The sequence below is a fragment of the Chrysemys picta genome, chromosome 9 (assembly GCF_011386835.1).
Source record: "Chrysemys picta bellii isolate R12L10 chromosome 9, ASM1138683v2, whole genome shotgun sequence".
NCBI classification, from domain to species: domain Eukaryota; kingdom Metazoa; phylum Chordata; order Testudines; family Emydidae; genus Chrysemys; species Chrysemys picta.
The window spans coordinates 84586890-84605764 of record NC_088799.1 but is presented as its reverse complement, the minus strand read 5'-3'; the positions used below and the strand labels follow the sequence as shown (position 1 = coordinate 84605764).

The following is an 18875-nucleotide window of genomic DNA, read 5'->3' as shown; positions in this document are numbered from 1 at the left end:
CGTTCACGATCCAGATGAGTGGAGACTGTTCATTGATTCATCGAAGACGAGCCTTAAAGCTGTTTTACTGCATAATGGCAATGTTTTGCCATCAATTCCAGTTGGTCATGCAGTCCATATGAAGGAAACCTATGAGAATATGAAACAACTTTTGAGGTGCATAAACTATGACCAACATCAGTGGCAGCTTTGTGGCGATTTGAAGGTTGTTGCTCTCTTGCTTGGTCTGCCGACTGGATACACAAAGTACTGCTGTTTTCTCTGCGAATGGGATAGTCGTGCAAGAGATTCCCACTACATCAAGAAAGATTGGCCACTCCGACAGTTATTGGAGCCTGGGAGGAAAAGTGTTCAGCATCCACCACTTGTTGAATCAAGGAAGATTTTGTTACTACCCTTACACATCAAGCTGGGTCTGATAAAGAACTTTGTCAAGGCCATTGACAAAACACAAGCAGTTTTCAAGTACCTCCGTGGAAAATTTCCAAGGTTAAGTGAAGCTAAGATAAAGGAAGGTGTCTTTGTTGGTCCTCAGATTCGTGAACTTCTTCGGGATGATGCATTTGACCATGCACTGCGTGGCAAGGAAAAGACGGCATGGAAAGCCTTCCAGTTAGTGGCAATAAATTTTCTCGGAAACAACAAAGCAGACAACTACAGGTTGTTGGTGGAAAACCTCCTCAAGGCATACAAAAGCCTTGGTTGCAACATGTCACTAAAGATACATTTTTTGCACTCTCATCTAGATTTTTTTCCACCGAACTGCGGAGCAGTGAGTGACGAGCACAGCGAGCGATTTCACCAGGACATTGCAACAACGGAGAAACGCTATCAGGGCAAATGGAGTCCATCAATGCTTGCAGACTATTGCTGGACAGTGACAAGAGGTGCTCCATTTAATGAATACAAGAGACAAGCCAAGAAGCGCCGAGTAGACACTGAATAGGACTAAACTATGTACATAATAGTTTTTTGCCTTTTGTTTCATAATAAATGTTATTTATATAACCCTTTTGCTGATTTTTAAAGTGTTACATAAACAGGACAGGTGAAATATTATCATGTAAAGCAACCATAAACACATGAAATGACCTAGGTTTACAATTTATGATTAAAACTCTATCTACACAATATACATAGACATAAAATGTAAAAACTTAAAGATCTTAGAAACAGTAGCCAATCAGTTGTTTTAATTGTCATATTTGAATTCAGCACATCAAAATACATAATAAATAGCACATTTTATCTCTGAAGCAGACGACTTCTCAAAAATTGTAGACCAGTGTTGTCGGCGGAGCATGATGCTGGGGAAGGCACTCTGGTGAGTACACATTTTCAATCAGACTGTAGGGGTTACATGCTATTATTTTTAAATCTGAATTTAAAAATTGGGATAGAAGTTATCGGCGGCCACTCCAGCTACACAGAGGGTGCTCTCCAGAAAAGACTGTTTATGTGCCCAGGGATGGCCCAGGAATGATCCTTGGAGATCTCTAGGAAGCTTTCATGGAGGTACTCTGCAATCCTTTGCAGAAGCTTTCTGGGAAGAGCTGCCTTATGTCGTCCACCACATAGGAAACTTTCCCGCACCACTCCAGTAGTAACTCTTCTGGCAGTGTTGCAGCATAAGGACCAGGTCTGTACCCAGATGCTTGCAGCATCTGCTCCCTCTCCACCTCTGTTACCCTCAGGAGAGTGATATCGCATATGGTCACCTAGGGGAAACAGGAGAAGGTTTTAAATGCTAGTCCTTGAACCACAAGCAATTTGATAAGTAATCTGCCCCTGTTGGGTCACACAACCACACTTTCCCAAGTGTGCCCTGGCTGTGGTTGGAATGGATCACCGCGTATTGCAGCCAGCATTTAAAAGGGGGGCAGGGCACGCTTCCTGTTAGTCTCCCTTCCACCCCAGCCAGTGCTGCTTTTGTAACAATCAAACTATTTGTGGGTCTTTACGCTGGTGCCTGTCCGCAAGCACCATCCAGGTTGCTATGGGAAAAGGGGTTGTGCTGAGATTGCAACCATTGATCCCAAGCATGTCTTAACAAAAGCTGCAGCACAAGACCTCTCGCCCATGCCTCATGGCCTTACTCATCATGGCCGGAGCAGCAAACTGACTCTTGCAGTAGTCAGCGGTTCTGGTTAAGTTGTGGCTTGCACGGAAGTGCATTGAGGGGTTTCTTTTATAAAAAGTTTCTGGTGCAAGGTTAAATCTATGTATGCACTGTCAATGCTACCCTCATGCTTTGTGTTCTTTGCAGGTGAAACCTTGTCCGTAAGCACATCCTCTACGCTGGGACAGAGACTTTCCCAGATTAGAAGGCGGAAAAAGAAGACTCGGGAGGACATATTTAATGAGTTAATGTGTGCCTCCAAGAGTGACAAGACAAAGCTCAGCGCATGGAGGATTGCATTGTCAGAGAGCCTACACAATGACCGTGAGGACAGAAGAGCATACGGGGAACACGAGTGTGACACGCAGCATGAGATGGTGTGGGTGATGAGGGAGCAATCAGACATGTTGAGGTTCAAGAAAGGCAGCTGGACGCTAGAATCCCGCTGCAGCCTATGGTGAACCTGCTGCCATCGTCACCAAGTTCCACATCCTTCTGCGCTTGTTTTTCCCGTCCCTCCCCCGCCCCCCCCAGTGTTATCAGCCCTTTTCCCCCAGGTTATCTTCCTTTTCTTTGCTGTCTCTGTGTTTGTGAGCATAATAAAAATGAATGGATTGAGGAGAAAAGGCTCTTTATTCATTCAGCACACAGCAGCTAGCAGGGCTGTAGTTTACAGGGGAGTACATGCAATGAAGGGGACAGCTAGGTAAGGAACAACACACAAGTGTCATGTTACTGTGGGTCATTGATCAAACTAGTTTTCAAAGCCTCACCGAGATGCAGCACACCTCAGTATGCTCTTATTGACCTGGTGTCTGGCTGCTCAAAATTGGCTGCCATGCAATCTGCCTCCCCCACCCCCACCCCCTGTCAGAAATTTGTCTCCCTTTGTTTCGCAGATATTATGGAGCACTCAGCAACGACAATGGGGATATTGCTTTCACTGAAGTCTAACCTAGTAATCAAACTACGTCAGCGGACTTTTAAACATCCAAAGGCACATTCCACCACCATCTGCACTTGCTCAGCCTATGGTTGAACTGCTCCTTACTGCTGTCCAGGCTGCATCTGTACAGCTTCCTGAGCCATGGGAGCAAGGGGTGGGCTGGATCTCCGAGGATCATTACTGGCATTTCAACATCACCAATGGTTATTTTGCACTCTGGAAAGAAAGTTCCTGCTTGCAGCTTTCTAAACAGACCAGAGTTCCTAAAGATGTGCGCATCATACACCTTTCCCGACCACCCCACATTGATGTAGGTGAAACAGCCCTTGTGATCCACCAGCACTTGCAACACTATTGAGAAGTACCCCTTTCGATTTATGTACAGACACTCCCTGGGTTACGCAAGACCCGACTTACGCAAATTCGACCTTACGCAAAAAGTTCCATAAGGCATAAATAAAATTTTTGAGTTGCGGAAAATATTGCGTAGCGTACAGAAATGCAAAGTACTGCAGTGCAGTGTGCAGAGGAATACAGCAGTAGCATCTCCTACAAGGGAAGGCTTTGCGCTCTCACAGCCTCTCAGTCTCGTGTTATTTCAGTGATACTGTATTTCTGTTATTTCACCCTATTATTTCATTCAAATCATGCTTGGAAAGCGCCAAGTGATAGCAAGAGTGCAGGACCAGTTCGTAAGCGAAAAGACTGATTTAGAGCAGAAAATGAAAATAGTGAAAAAGTATGAAGGCGGACAAAACCTGTTATCAATTGCTCGTGAACTCGATTTGGCTACCTCAACAGTGAAAAGTATTTTGAATGATACTGCACGCATAAAAGAGCATGTGAAAGGCTCTGCTCCTTTAAAATCAACAGTCATAATGAAGCAGGACCCCAATTCCTCATGATTCTTGAAAGTGAACAGAGGCATTGACAAAACGCTGGCCTGTTATAGACAGATCTATGAAGAGAAGAAAAAGGCCACTATCTAGTCCTCTCTCAATAAGTTTGTAAGGAAGGTTGAAAGGCCTGCAATGTCCACATCTCCACAGCCTTCTACCTCTAAAGCCCTCTCTGACGACCCCGATGATGTAATCATAGAATATCAGCGTTGGAAGGGACCTCAGGAGGTCATCTAGTCCAATCTCCTGCTCAAAGCAGGACCAATCCCCAGACAGATTTTTTGCCCCAGATCCCTAAATGGCCCCCTCCAGGATTGAACTCACAACCCTGGGTTTAGCAGGCCAATGCTCATAACCACTGAGCTATTCCTCTCTCCCGCCATAATGCCGGTCTCCTCCTCTCCTTTCTCATGTACAAATTAAGCTCATTGTCCTCCACCACCAAAGTGCAGCCTTCAGTGTGCCAGGATAACAATAGGATTAAAGTAAATGCAATATTTTTGTTGTAATCGTTTGTTTTTTATGGTTGCACAATGTACATTTCTGACTTACGTAAAATTCGGGTTACACAAGGCTTTCTGGAACGGAACGATTGTGTAAGTCGTCCTTGGGCAAGGTGGTCTGGTGCCAAGATAGGGATATGCGTTCCATCTGTTGCCCCACTGCAGTTAGGGAACCTCATCGCAGCAAAACCACCCACTATGTCCTGCACGTTTCCCAGAGTCACTACCCTTCTTAGCAGAAGTCTATTGATTGCCCTGGCAACTTGGATCACAGCAGACTCCACAGTAGATTTACCCACTCCAAATTGATTCCCCACTGACCGGTAGCAGTCTAGCGTTGCAAGTTTCCACAGAGCTATTGCCACTCGCTTCAACTGTCAGAGCAGCTTTGATTTTAGTATTGCTGCACTTCAGGGCTGGTGAAAACTCTTGCACATTCGAAAGTTCTGCAGCCACTGCTTGTCATCCCATAGCCGCATAACTATGCGGCCCCACCAATCAGTGCTTTGTTTCCTGGCCCCAGAAGCGGCGCTCCACCGTGTCAAGGTGATACATAACTATCACCCACATCTGCGAATTGCTGTGCTGCATGGCTTCCAGGAGGGCTGCTTGCATGGCATCACATTGTTCCGTGCGGCGGCTCCTGTTTCAACTGAGCAAATACTACAGGATAAGGCGTGAGGTGTTTGTAGTGCTCACAACAACAGTGTACAGCTGAGCGGGATCCATGATTGCCATATTATGGCGTCTGCATGGGTAACCCAGGCTTAGGAAAAAGTCGCAAAAAAGACTTGGTTTGTTTGCTGTTGATTTCAGGGAAGGAAGGAAGGAGGTAAGTGCATCATGGAAGGCTAATGCTCTGTTCCCATAGCCACCTGTGCAAATGTTTTGGTCCCATGAGGCATTGCAAGCCCAACCCAACATTGCACTGAGCTCCATGCCTGTGGGATAGCTACCCAGAGTGCAGCGCTCCATGAGTCGATGCAAGCCCTGCTAGTGAGGATGTGCTCTGCCAATACAATGTGCATAGTGGGGGACATGCAGAATAGACTTGCTTAAATCAGAGGCTCAATGTCAACTTAAATAAAATCGACCTAATTTTGTAGTGTAGACATACCCACTGTTAATGACTTATGCCCCGCCTATAAGGCTTCCTACCAGTAACAGCAGCAAAGCTGAAATTGAGGAGGCTGCAGGCTGGAGTGTGAACAGAGCAGTGAAGCTCTAGCAAAGATGGTGTGTATGTACTACTCAAGCTCAGCAAAAAGACTAATTGAAACAAAAACCAGGAGTCTTTTCCCCTCCGTCCTATTCCTCATTTGAAAGGAAATAGTTTTTCATGACAGACTCTTAAGTTTCATAGAATCCTAGAAATGTAGAGCTGGAAGGGACATTGAGAGGTCATCTAATTCAGCTCCCCTGCATTGAGGCAGGATCAAATATATCTAGACCATTCCCTGACGGATGTTTGTCTGACTTCTTCTTAAAAACCTCCAAACACTGGTATTCCATAACCTCTCTTGGAAGCATATTCAAGTGCTTAACTACACTTATGGCTAGAAAGCTTTTCCTAATATCTAACCTAAATCTCCCTTGCTGCAAATTAAGCCCATATCTTCTTGTGCTACCTTCAGTGGACATGGAGAGCAATTGATCACTGTCCTAAGTGTAGTACTTTGGACTTGCCTTTGTTGAATTTCATCTTGTTGATTTCAGACCAATTCTCCAATTTGTCAGGGTTGTTTTGAATTCTAAGCCCATCCTCCAAAGTTTGGCATCATCCGCAAATTTTAGAAGTGTACTTTCCACTCCATTATTCAAGTCATTAATTAAAGTATTGAATAGTACCAGACCCAAGACAAACCCTCATGGGACCCGATTAGATACAGACTCCCAGTTTGAGAGCAAACCATTGATAAGTACTTCTTGAACATGCATAACTGATTGGAAAAAAAATCCACCTTATAGTAATTTAATCTAAACCACATTCCTCTAGTTTGCGTATGAGGATAGCATGAGGGACTGTCAGCAAAAGCCTTACAGAAAAATAAAACATGTCTACAGCTTCCTCGAATCCACTAAAACAGTAATCCTGTCAAAAAAGGAAAGTAGGTTGGTTTGGCATGCTTTGTTCTTGACAAATCCATGTTGGCTATTATTTGTAACCCTATTATCTTCTAGGTTCTTGCAAATTGATTGATTATGTTCCAGTATCTTTCCAGGTATTGAAATTAAGCTGACTGGTCTCAGGCCTCTTTGTTCCCCTTTTTAAAGATAGGTACTGTTTGCCCTTCTCCAGTTGCCTGGGACCTGACCTATCCTTGAGTTTGCGAAGATAATTGCTAATGGTTTTGAGATTGCTTCAGCTAGTTACTTAAGTACCCTTGGGTGAATTTCATCAGGCCCTGCTGACTTGAATACGTCTAACTTATCTTAGTTTGTTCTATCAGCAAATGGAAATATTTAAATTAGCCAGTTTCAAAATTCAAGCCCCTTTAATTTGCTACTTCTAAATCCTGCAGATAGTGTTGTGTGGGGAAGTGATGAAAGTGCCTTACACAAACACCTATTTCATAAACCTCGGCAGAGATATACTATACACCTCTACCCCAATATAACCCGACCCGATATAACACGAATTCGGATATAACGCGGTATAACTGCAGAGATGTAATGCTGCTTAATTTAAGGTTCATCTCTCAGAATGTAGCGAAACCTTTTATAGTTCTTTTAACCTTGAAACTTACAACTTTAAATCAAACAAAGAGAAATCTCCCATATTTGGGTATAGTTCTGTCTGTTTGTCTTACACGCATACCAGCCATGGTTTGCAGGTCTCTTCCTTGAAACTACTGCCTATGGTGAGATGGTTGCTCCTTACTCATATTATCTACCCCTGCTCTGCCTCTTCTTTTTCTTTCCTAGCTAGACAGTAATATAATCCTCCCCAAAAGGTTTCCTGTCAAACTTGGAGAAACGTTACCAGCTTCTCTCCCAGGGCTGATTCTTCCTAGCATTCTACAAAGGAGTGCTGTCTTTCAAAGTAATCTTCTATAAGGTGACCTGGCTAGGTAGGGATGTTGGACAATGGGACCCTGTGTTAGGTTTGTGCTTCTCATGTAGCAGACTCTGCATTCATGTGGGGAGAGGTTTATTTTATAAAATACTGCTCAGTGAGCTATGACATGCGGTCTGCTTTCTCCATTTCAGGCAGGCAGACACTGAAATACGAGGCAGCTAATTACTGCAGCCTTTTCAGTGCTGTCTTTTGTATGGTAAATTTTATGCATTGTTAGGGCCATATAGGTTCCTAATTTTCTACATATGGGATCATGTTACTACATATCACTTCCAGACTGGCCAAACATAGCTTTGTTAAAAGTGGCACCAAACAATCTTATGAAAAGAATCATTTTGGCAGAGTTATGCCCCATTGAAAACTAGTTTCCTATCAAAACACCAGATGTTGGCTTAGTCTTGATACTGTGAATATCTACCCACCCAAATATATATGTGGAAGCTCTATCTATATGCAAAGGTGCAAAGTCGCGTTATAAGTAAATTTAAATATGCACCTTTGACCACCTCACCAACTCATTGCTATCCATCCCCCTGGAATTTATTCTGACATTTCAACTCCTGAACAATACTAAACAGCTGTTATTTTAACCTGCCAGAGAAATCTTTCTTTATCAAACAGGAATTTTACCCCAAAATTACACCAGCTTGAGGTTCAGGATAGGCAAGATTTAGTTCTGGGTCATTAGTAGGTTTTATAGCTATAGCTTTAATGTAGGAATTTTCAAACGCACCCAGCAGTGGCCTAACTTTGCTCTTGAAGAAATCAATGGTAAAACTTCTCCAAGATACTGGACTCCAGTGCCATTAAATATTTTGTACTAAAAAGTGATTGTAGATCACTTGAGACATTTTTAAACCTTTCTTTGTATGCCCTGTGCCATTTGGTAATTAAAGCACCTATCCATCTGAGGTACTCAGTGGTCCCCATGAGCATATATCTGAGCACCTCACAGTTTTTATACTCCAAACACCTTGTAATATATGACTTGTATAGAATACTCCATGGAAGAGTGATGTGGTATCAAGGTTTTATCAAAACTCGTGAGTGAACTATGTAGATTATCTTGTGAGTAATGCACCCAATCCCAAACTCATGTGGCTAAAACATTATTACCCCACCATCATGTATTTTGAGTATGTTTGTGTACACTAAATATAGTACACACACACCATAGTTAATCAATGCAAACAACAGGAAAATAGTTTACAGTAAATCACATGCATCATAAAAACAAAAGATAAATAGAGAGTTGGGAATTAAAACAACTATGTAAGAACTGCTCAACTCAGGAGGCTAATGACAAGATAATGAGCCATTATTTTGAGGATTGTGATTCAAATCCATACCAGAGCAGTAGTGACCAAAAGTTTATTCGCTGTTGGTTGGCCTATTTTAAATTAATCCCGCTTTGAGTAAATAAGTGTCCACATGACCCATTAGGTGTCTGCAAAACCCATCAGCAGGGGCTATAATTTGTATATTTGTTGGTAGTCTCAAGTAGAGATGCCAAAGGCTGAAGGGACATTTAGACCTCAAGTGCCCTCTGACCCTACTGGTGGTTCTTCCAAATGCAGAAGAAAGAGGAGACAATGAAGTGAGATGTCTTAAGATGTGTCACCTAGTAAAAGTGTTGGGAAAATAAAGAAAGCAAATCTAACCTAGCAGCTGGCATAGCTCACCTGAGATGTTAGCTCTGTAGCTTACTTGGGAAACTCAGCTAATGTCCAGGTGACAGTTTAAATAGGGACCAGGTTTGTAAGATTGTGGGACAACTGAGATGTAACTGGGTTCAGTGACAGGACTGTGATTTCAATGCACTCAGGGCCTAAAACCTAACCTATGCAAAGCACTGGAGAATACTCCAAAGGAAACAAACTGCACTGTCAGGACAGATTTATGACCAAATAGGTCTTTTCCATCTTTCTGACTCATCTAATTGTTTAGATAACAGAGAAAAATAATCATGCTAGTGTTGCATTCACTAGAGGGAGTGCAATCATTATAATGAAGGCATCTGAGTGGCCTTTTCTGATATAGCCTGAGATGGGTTAGTAGCAAGGTACCTTAGCATCTGCAGAAGGTCAGATGTACTCCTCAGTAATTTGGTGGCCTCCTAATAGGCTATGAATTGTGCAGAAAAATCTTTTTCTTCTAGTATGGATCATTCCCCACAAAGATTCTTTAATTCTGATTTTAGCCTGTTTTTAAGGGGCTGGCGAGGGGAGCGGAGCACACCTAATCTGTACTCTACTATTATCTCCCTAGTGTTTCTTTTGTTTTCAAGGCTTTCAACAGTGAGCATTTCTTTTTAAGTAAGACACTAAATTGATTTGTATGAGTGCAAAGCTTTTCTTGTATTTGATATTAAACTAAATTGGGGATTGTCAGTGAAGTGTGTGGGTTTTTTTTTAAAACCAGTCTTTGATGGATTGCACAGCATTTAGTTAGTTAGAAGGCCATAAGAGGATTTATCATCCTTTAATAATAATAATAAAATAAAAAACTGTGAAAATGCTGAAACTAGGTGGAGTATTTCCAGAAAAATCAAGCATTATGGTGAATTATTTTACGTGTGTGTAAAATAATCCTGTCTTCCAAAAAGACACTTAAAATTGTTTGGATAGAGTTGGCATCTGCCACAGCAGAGTCACACTTAAGATAACATGATTGACCATTTTTGGCATATGTTGGTCTAAATTGGCTCATCTATTGGCTGTCAGTCTCTTCTGAATTACATCCAACTCTTTGTAGGCACGTTTCCATCTGGTTAAGTTTAGAACTCAAGCTGTTTATACATTTAAAAAAAAGTAGCTTTTACCAATAACAATCTCTGCAAAAAGGTTTTTGCTTCTGTTCCTAATGCATTTTAAAACAATTCAGCTTTCTTCACTTGGGGCTAAAAGGCAGAATAACCTTCCAAAGAGTGAAAGAATATTTGCTCCTCTGTTATGCCAAGACCTTAGAAACATACAAATAATGTTTGAAATAAATTTGAATTCATAAATAATTTCCACAATATGCTATTCCACTTCTAAAGTGGAAAACCAGATTTTAAGTCTAATGTTTTAACTACGTGCATTAGGGAAGCAGGATGAATACATGCTGTTATAGTCTCGCTGAGCCTTTCTCGTATGGGCCTTGCATTATTTTTATGCTGAATACAAGCCATCTGGCACTGTGCACTGTAGTATTTAGTGCCACAAATAATAATGAAAAATGTGGTAATATCAGATATTTTAACATAAAAATCTAAGGCTGAGGGCATAAACTCTAATGCATCAGGCCTGTAATCTTAACTCAACCAAAAATAAACAACCATGTTGTTCACTCTGCCCTTGTTTCCAATAAATGATCCCTATGTTATAGACTATAGTGAGAATTATAATGGGAAGGTTATTGGTTAACATCCATCTGTGGAACCACAGCTTCTGTAGTGAATAAACTGGGATCTTGGAGAAAAATGTGTAGGAAGAACCAGCAAGGTTTGTGCCACTCTTCTCAGTTAGACAGGAGTGCTGGCATGGCATGTAACTGGGTTCTTCATCTTCAAATATGTATGGGAGACATTTTGAGCTGCTTCTTCAAGTTCTTGTCCTTGTGGGTGCTCCATGTGAGGATATGCACATGCCCATACACTGTCAGATTTTTTTGCTAGCAGTGACTGTGCCATATGCCTACTCATGCTCCAGTGTGAGGGTGTATAGAGAGGAGCAGACCCGCACCACTCCAGTTCCCTCTCAACTACTTTAGACTCAGGATGGAGTTCTGTGGCATCCACTATCTAGTTGACACAGTAATTCCTCTGCCCTTTTTTACACTTGATTTTTGTTTTATAGTTTTCTTTTAGTTATTTTGTTGTTAATTTGCCTTTTCTAGCACAGTTTGTGCTTTGGGTGGGGTCCCTCTTCTCATCTTTCTTCTTTGAAAACCAGGCCCATTGTTTTCTTGGGCCTTCTCAACTGGCAGATTCCTCTCTTATGAGGACCTTTGTGTTATGGAGGAGTTAGAGCCTTCCTCCTGCCCCCTAGAAGAAGCACCAGGAGAATCTTCCTGCCAGTACCTGTCTCATACCTTGACCCAGCAACTCATAGGTATCACTGCTGCCTCAAGTAAAGATCCTCCTATCAGTACCATCACATGGCTGGACCTTCCTTGTCATTTGATACCAATACAATGCACAGACTCATTTAGCTCCCCCCTAGACATGAGAGAGGGTGAGTTTGTGGAACAGCCTCCCAGTAGGAGTTGTGGAGAGGAAAGAACTGGATTAGTTTTAAAAGAGAAATGGATAAATTTATGAGTGCAATTGTATGATGAGGTTGCTTGTGATGGTAAGGGACAAGGCCTACATCCCTGGGGCTTACTTGCAGTTTGTCTTATGTTCACAATGCTCTTGCTTCAGGGCTTCAGCTGGTCATGGCTGGGGTCAGGAAGGGATTCTCCCCTCCTGCCCCCTCTCCCCCCCGTGTATTCTGGGTGGGGTTTTATCTCCTTCCTCTGAAGCATCAGGGATAGTCATGGCTGGCAATGAGAGATTGGGTGGGGAGGGCCAGGGCTCTGAGGTGGCACTGAGCATATTTTCTCTCTCTCTCAGGTGATTGGCTGGATGGTTCTTGCTCACATACTCAGGGTCTAACTGATCTCCATATATGAGATTGTCAGATTGGCAGTAACCTTGGAGGTTTTCACCTTCCTCTGCAGCATGTGGGTATACATCACTTGCCAGGCTAGTTCTCTCTAACCATTTCTTTACCATTGCAGGGGCCTGGGGTACTGGTCCCTTCAGTTCTCTTCCTGTGACACATAATAGTCTCTCCTGTGGGCTGTAATATTTTGGTCACATTGCAGTTGTTGGGTTTGGTCTGTGGGCGCAGGGTGGGGTTGATGGCCAGTGACATACAGGAGGTCAGACTAGATCTAGGGGTCCCTTCTGCCCTTAAACTCTGATACTTTCTCTGGCTCTGAGGTCGCTATTCAGTCCCCTACCACCCATCTGTTCCACCCTCCTCTCCTCAAGGTCTTCCCTGAGGAGCAGACCCCAGAAGCTAACGAACACTGACCTGAAAGCCCTAGCGAGAGCACCCATGAGATCTGGCTTTTTTCTCCTGGGCGTCTTATGGGGGCCATGTCTACAGAGTGAAGCAGTCCTACCAGGAGACTCATCCACCAACTCAGGATCCTCCTCACTGTACTCAAGAGGAGCAACTAGAGGAACAAGAGTTGAGAACTGAGGAGACACCTCATCTTCTTCCACCCTAGGGGAGGCAGCTAGGCCACCTCCATCATCCTACATGGATGACTTCAAGGCCTTTCGGACTTGATGAAATCCACAGAGGAGGCTTTACAGATTCCTTTGAAGGAAATCCAGAAACAGCAGCACTCCTTGGCAGTGCCGTAACAAGGGTGAGGCGAGCGAGGCACTTGCCGCGGGCGCACAAAAATGGTGGAGGGGAAAAAAAAAAGCTGCTGGCAGGCATAGAGATATTTGTAACCGGGGTGATCTCCCCCCGGCCCCACCTGCCCCCCCCCACTCCTCTCCGAGTGTCCGCCGGCCCTGACTTGCTTCTCCCCCCTCCCTCCCGGACCCAGAGCAGAGCAGCTCCATCCTACTTCCCTGCAGCAACTGCTGCCACAGGGTCCTAGTGCCTCCCCATCTCACTGCCAGGGCAGACTCACTCTGAGCCTGCCCTTCCCCCTCAGACCCTTTTATTTTTCAATGGGACCCTCCAGCAGCACAGGGTGCCCCCCGCCCACCGCTCCTGCCCCACGCTGGGCAGGGGGCAGCCCCATCCCTCAACCCCAGGGAGGCTACAGTCAGGGGCAACAGCAAGGGAGGAGGCGCAGGCAGCACTCCCTGACACCCACCATGGGGGAGACGAGGGAGATTCCTGGACCTGAGAGAGGTCCTAGGAGCACATGCAGTGACAGTGGTGGGGGTGAGTGTGCTGCTGGGGGGGCGGGAAAGGGGGGCTCCTTCCCCAGAGCTCGCTGCTGCCAGCAGGGAAAGGGCTGGGAGGAGTCCTCCTCTCTGGCCCCCGTCCCGGAGCAGCCTGCCTGCCTGCACCCCAAACTCATCTCCAGCCCTGTCCCACCCCAGAGCCCACACCCCCAGTCAGAGCTTTCACCCCCCCACTGCACCCTCTATCTTAGCCCTGAGCCCCTCCAGCACCCCAAACACCTTATCCCCAGTCCCAGCCAGAGCCCCTCCAGCACCCCAAACACCTTATCCCCAGTCCCAGCCAGAGCTCTCACCCCCTGCACCCCAACCCTCTGCCCCAGCCCTGAGCCCCCTCCACCACGCCAGAGCCCTCATCCCTCTGCACCCTGAGCCTTGGCCCCAGCCCTGAGCCCCTCCCACACCCCAAACCTCCCATTCCCAGCCCCAGACAGAGCTCTCGCCCTGAGCCCCTCCCACACTCCAAACCCTTCATCTGCAGCCACAGCCCTCACCCCTGCACCCCTCCCATCCCCAAACTCCCTCCCAGAACCTGCACCCCCTCCCTCCGCACTCCCTCCCAGAGCCTGCACTCCAATCCCCTACCCCAGCCTAGGGCCTGCACCCCAAACCTTCTCCCTCACCCAAACTCCCTCCCAGAGCCACTGCTTCCAGGAGCTGCACAGACCGGCCTCCGACCCTGCTCCCCGGCTAGAGTGCCAGAGCGGGGCAAGCCCCAGACCCTGCTCCCCAGCGGGAGCTTGAGGGTCGGATGAAAACAGCTGGTGGCCGGATGCAGCCCGCGGACCGTAGTTTGCCAACCTCTGCTCTAGAAGCATATTATGTTTTTTTTTATATGTAACCATGTGACTCCAATATTCTTACTCACTATTACTTGAGTCTCTGTCTCTTTGATGATAGATATATTTATAGTGAAAACAAGAATAAGTTTAAGTGGTGTGGTATTAAGTGAAGTGCTGGTCCTCAGTAGAATCTTACATGCTGGTGCGTACTGTTCCTTTGAGGACAGCGGACCTGGTTATTCTGTGAGTGTTCAATGGATAAGGGCCTGGACGCTGCAGGGAATACTCTGAGGACTCACAGGTTGGTATGTAGCTATCACTACCTGTCAGAGGTGGATTAGGGTGCGTTGGGGCCCTTCACCAGAGCAAGTGGGGGCCCCTCCCTATCCCTTCCACCTGCAGTTCCAGCCCCACACCCCAGCGCTCATACCAGGGAGCGGGAGCTTCCCCTCACCAGCCCAGCACACAGGGGCTTCCCCCCACTGCCTGCCCAGCGCTCCTGGCAAGCCCCCATGCCCTGACCCTGCTGCCCGGCAGGAGTGCCGAGTAGAGGGGGGCAAGCCCCTGTGCCCTGACCCTGGCTGGAGTGCCAGGCAGGTGGAGGAAGTGGGGCACCCATTTTTCCAGGGCCCCCCAATTGGCTGGGGGCATGGGCCCCGTTGGCCCAGTGGCTAATCTGCCACTGTTACCTGTACAGAGAGAGCGAGGCATGCGGAGGCCTGGATGGTCGTGGTTGTGCTGCTAGAGGCTGGTGGTTTCAGGGAGCTGATCTACATCAGACAGAGACAAGACTGCTTCTCACTAAGAGCAGGTGGCAGTGATGAGGTGCCTCACAACCCTAAGTAACTTTAGGGAGCATCACATCTCACTCTTGGCTTTCTCCCTCTCCTTGTCCTGCTCCTCCTTTCTGGGGGAATTCTATGCCAAAAAATTAAAAATTCTGTGCACAATATTTTCAAATTCAGTAAAAGTCTGCATATTTTATTTGTCAAAATAACAATATAATCACACCAGTTCCAATTATTTGTGGTAATTTATTTCAAAATACCTGTCAGCAAGTATGTCTGTAGCACTACGGACAACAAAAAAGATTCAGGAAATGATTTTTTGACAAATAGATTCCTTACTAGGCATATTAATACAGAACTCTCAGAAGCAGTGCAAAGGTTTGGAGGAGTCAGGGGTAACGGAGGATCTGAGGGAGAGGGAAGTAAATTTCTGGAAAGGAGCCTGGGTAGGAAGGTGGAGGGTTGTTGGGTATGGGTGGGAAAAGTATGGAACAGGGTTTTTTGGGGGTGGGGAGGGATTGTTAGGGAGCTTCCCCCATGCAGACACTGGCTGACCCCTAGCCTGTCCCATTCAGTCAGGCACATCTGCCCCAATCCCCATGTGTCCCTGCACCCCCTGTCCTCATGTGTTCCTCCACCCCCACCAAAACACTTACTCCCCCTGTCATCATGGATTGAGAACTGGTTAAAAGACTGGGAACAAAGGGTAGGAATAAATGGTAACTTTTCCGCATGGAGAGGGGTAACTAGTGGTGTTCCCCAAGGGTCAGTCCTAGGACCAATCCTATTCAACTTATTCATAAATGATCTGGAGAAAGGGGTAAACAGTGAGGTGGCAAAGTTTGCAGATGATACTAAACTGCTCAAGATAGTTAAGACCAAAGCAGACTGTGAAGAACTTCAAAAAGATCTCACAAAACTAAGTGATTGGGCAACAAAATAGCAAATGAAATGTAATGTGGATAAATGTAAAGTAATGCACATTTGGAAAAAATAACCCCAACTATACATACAATATGATGGGGCTAATTTAGCTACAACTAATCAGGAAAGAGATCTTGGAGTCATTGTGGATAGTTCGCTGAAGACGTCCACGCAGTGTGCAGCGGCAGTCAAAAAAGCAAACAGGATGTTAGGAATCATTCAAAAAGGAATAGAGAATAAAAGGGAGAATATCTTATTGCCCTTATATAAATCCATAGTACGCCCACATCTTGAATACTGCGTACAGATGTGGTGGTCTCATCTCAAAAAAGATATACTGGCATTAGAAAAGGTTCAGAGATGGGCAACTAAAATGATTAGGGTTTGGAACAGGTCCCATATGAAGAGAGATTAAAGAGGCTAGGACTTTTCAGTTTGGAAAAGAGTAAACTAAAGGGGGATATGGTAGAGGTATATAAAATCATGAGTGGTGTGGAGAAAGTGAATAAGGAAATGTTATTTACTTGTTCTCATAATATAAGAACTAGAGGCCACCAAATAAAATTAATGGGCAGCAGGTTTAAAACAAATAAAAGGAAGTTCTTCATACAGAGCACAGTCAACCTGTGGAACTCCTTGCCTGAGGAGGTTGTGAAGGATAGGACTATAACAGGGTTTAAAAGAGAACTAGATAAATTAATGGTTATTAGCTAGGATGGGTAAGGAATGGTGTCCCTAGCCTCTGTTTGTCAGAGTGTGGAGATGGATGGCAGGAGAGAGATCACTTGATCATTACCTGTTAGGTTCACTCCTTCTGGGGCACCTGGCATTGGTCACTGTTGGTAGACAGGATACTGGGCTGGATGGACCTTTGGTCTGACCCAGTATGGCCATTCTTATGTTCTTATGTGGCCCTGCACCCCCTCCTCCATGTGTCTATGCCCCCACTCAGCCACCCTGTCACCACGTGGACTGCACCTCCACCCCGATTCAGCCCCTGCCCCAGTCTGTCCTCCTCCACTAGCCCTTATGAGCTCTCTGTCTCCCTATAGCCACTATCTCCTGACCTGGCCCGACAGGCAGTGTAAAGAAGGCAGGCTCTTTCTCTTCCCTAGCTGGCTGGGAGCTGCTGCTCTGTTCTAGCACTATAGTGCCATCTGGTGGGCAAAAGGTGGAACTGCAGCAACTTTCTGGTAGAAGCTGTTTTCTGTGCAAAAAATTAAAAATATGCATGGCTTATTAATTATGTGCACACACAGTGGCACAGAATTCCCCTAGAAGTAATGTTCATCTGACCTGTGCCCAAAGTCACTATGCATTTGATGTTGCAGGTTAGCCCCATTGGTTCAGGGTCCTCTCCCCAAGAGGCCTGGATGGCTGCCTGAGTCCAGCAGAGCTGGAAGATCCTGCCAAAAACAAACAAAAGCATGTTGTTTGTACATGGAAAGAAAGAAAATAATCCCCCCTTTACATTCTGCATCATGGCAAGGCCACTGGTCGATACTTTTATCAACTTTGTATGCCTTCATTTTATCTCTATACACTGGCTTGTTCAGAAGTTGCTGCTAGTCAGGTTACCAGCACCTAAGCACACTATGGTAATGATTTCAGACTTAATGCATTTACAAAAAAAATTGGTTTTGGGACCTAGTTGTGTTCAGCATGTGGCTGTGGTGTTACCAGTATTGGTTTTAACATTATTTCAGGCTGGAGAACCCTTAGAGGATGTGAGGTCCCAGACTGAGAGAGGGGAGGGAGCAACTTTTGCAGGTTGGTAGTCTAATCCCATCCAGGGCCGGCTCCAGGCACCAGCCCACCAAGCGTGTGCTTGGGGCGGCGCCTGGAGGGGGGTGGCGGGGCGCTCCGGCCCGAGAGCGGGGCCGAGACTGGGCTCGCCACCCTCCCCGCGGTGCTCCGGCCGCCGGGGGCTCTCCGCCCTGCTCCTGGCGCTCTGGCCGCCAGGGAGAGCGGAGCCACGGCGGGCTCGCCACCCTCCCCCCGGCGCTCCGGCCGGTCGGGGATTGCGGGCCTGCGGCCGGGCTCAGCGCCCTCCCCTGCCATGCTGGGGGGGGGGCGCGGCGGGTGGCTTTTTTGCCTAGGGCGGCAAAAAAGCCAGAGCCGGTCCTGATCCCATCTATCTATGCGAAAGAGATTTTTTTATCTTCTGCTGACTGAACAGCATATCAAGGAATAGAGAGGGCACTCTGAGCTTTTAGTTTAACCCCTTTGGGGACAACATGGAAGGAAGCAAGGAACAGAGACTTAGCAAAGCAATTTCTTAACCACAGTGACTTTATACTTGAGAGTTACAAATCTTTCACAAGAAAATAACAGTGCAGAGGCCCTCCCGCCTCTGACCTGATCTCACCCCTTCTGTGAATCTGAGATTTATCAGCTGGGTGGAGTTCCTCCTGCAAGTCTCTTGGGGTTGCTTGTGTGTCTGTGTTGGGGGAAATGGTTAATCACCCTTTCAAACAGCAGAACCCTGCTCTTAAGTCGGGTGTCTCCTCCATGACATGTGCCTAATTAGTCCTGCTTCAGCCCCTGCTTGTCATGCTGTCCCCACCACAGCAAGCTCTCCCCCCCCTCCCCCCCGTGTAGAAAAATCATTATTCCTTGGGGGTAGGCCAGCAGTTGAGACAGTCGAAGTTGAATGTCCCAGATTGCAGTCTTGATGGTCAGTAACAGTTCTTCAATTAGGTGTGAGCAGGGCTGGCTCTAGGATTTTTGCCGCCCAAAGCAAACACAATTTTGGCCACCTCCCCCCCCGTGTTCTTTAATTACCCCACCCCTGGCCCCGCCTCAACTCCGCCCCTTCCCCAAATCCCCAGCCCTACCTCCTCCCCCCAGGCTCCTCCCCCCAAGCCTAGGAGGGA

The 18875-nt window shown here is 46.1% G+C and overlaps 1 protein-coding gene across 4 annotated transcripts in view; it reads left to right on the top strand.

Annotated features, from left to right (window-relative positions):
* The window catches only part of ABCB7 (ATP binding cassette subfamily B member 7), a 99771-nt gene that overhangs the window by 77270 nt on the left and 3626 nt on the right, over positions 1-18875 (top strand). For 2 of the 4 annotated variants that reach the window (XR_006174629.2, XR_010590277.1), the window contains 2 exons: positions 1261-1324; positions 2267-2745. The exons of the other annotated variants lie outside the window; for them this stretch is intronic. The gene's annotated coding sequence lies outside the window, so the exon portion shown is untranslated. Of the gene's footprint in view, positions 1-1260; positions 1325-2266; positions 2746-18875 lie in introns of those variants that run through there. 4 annotated transcript variants of the gene reach the window in all.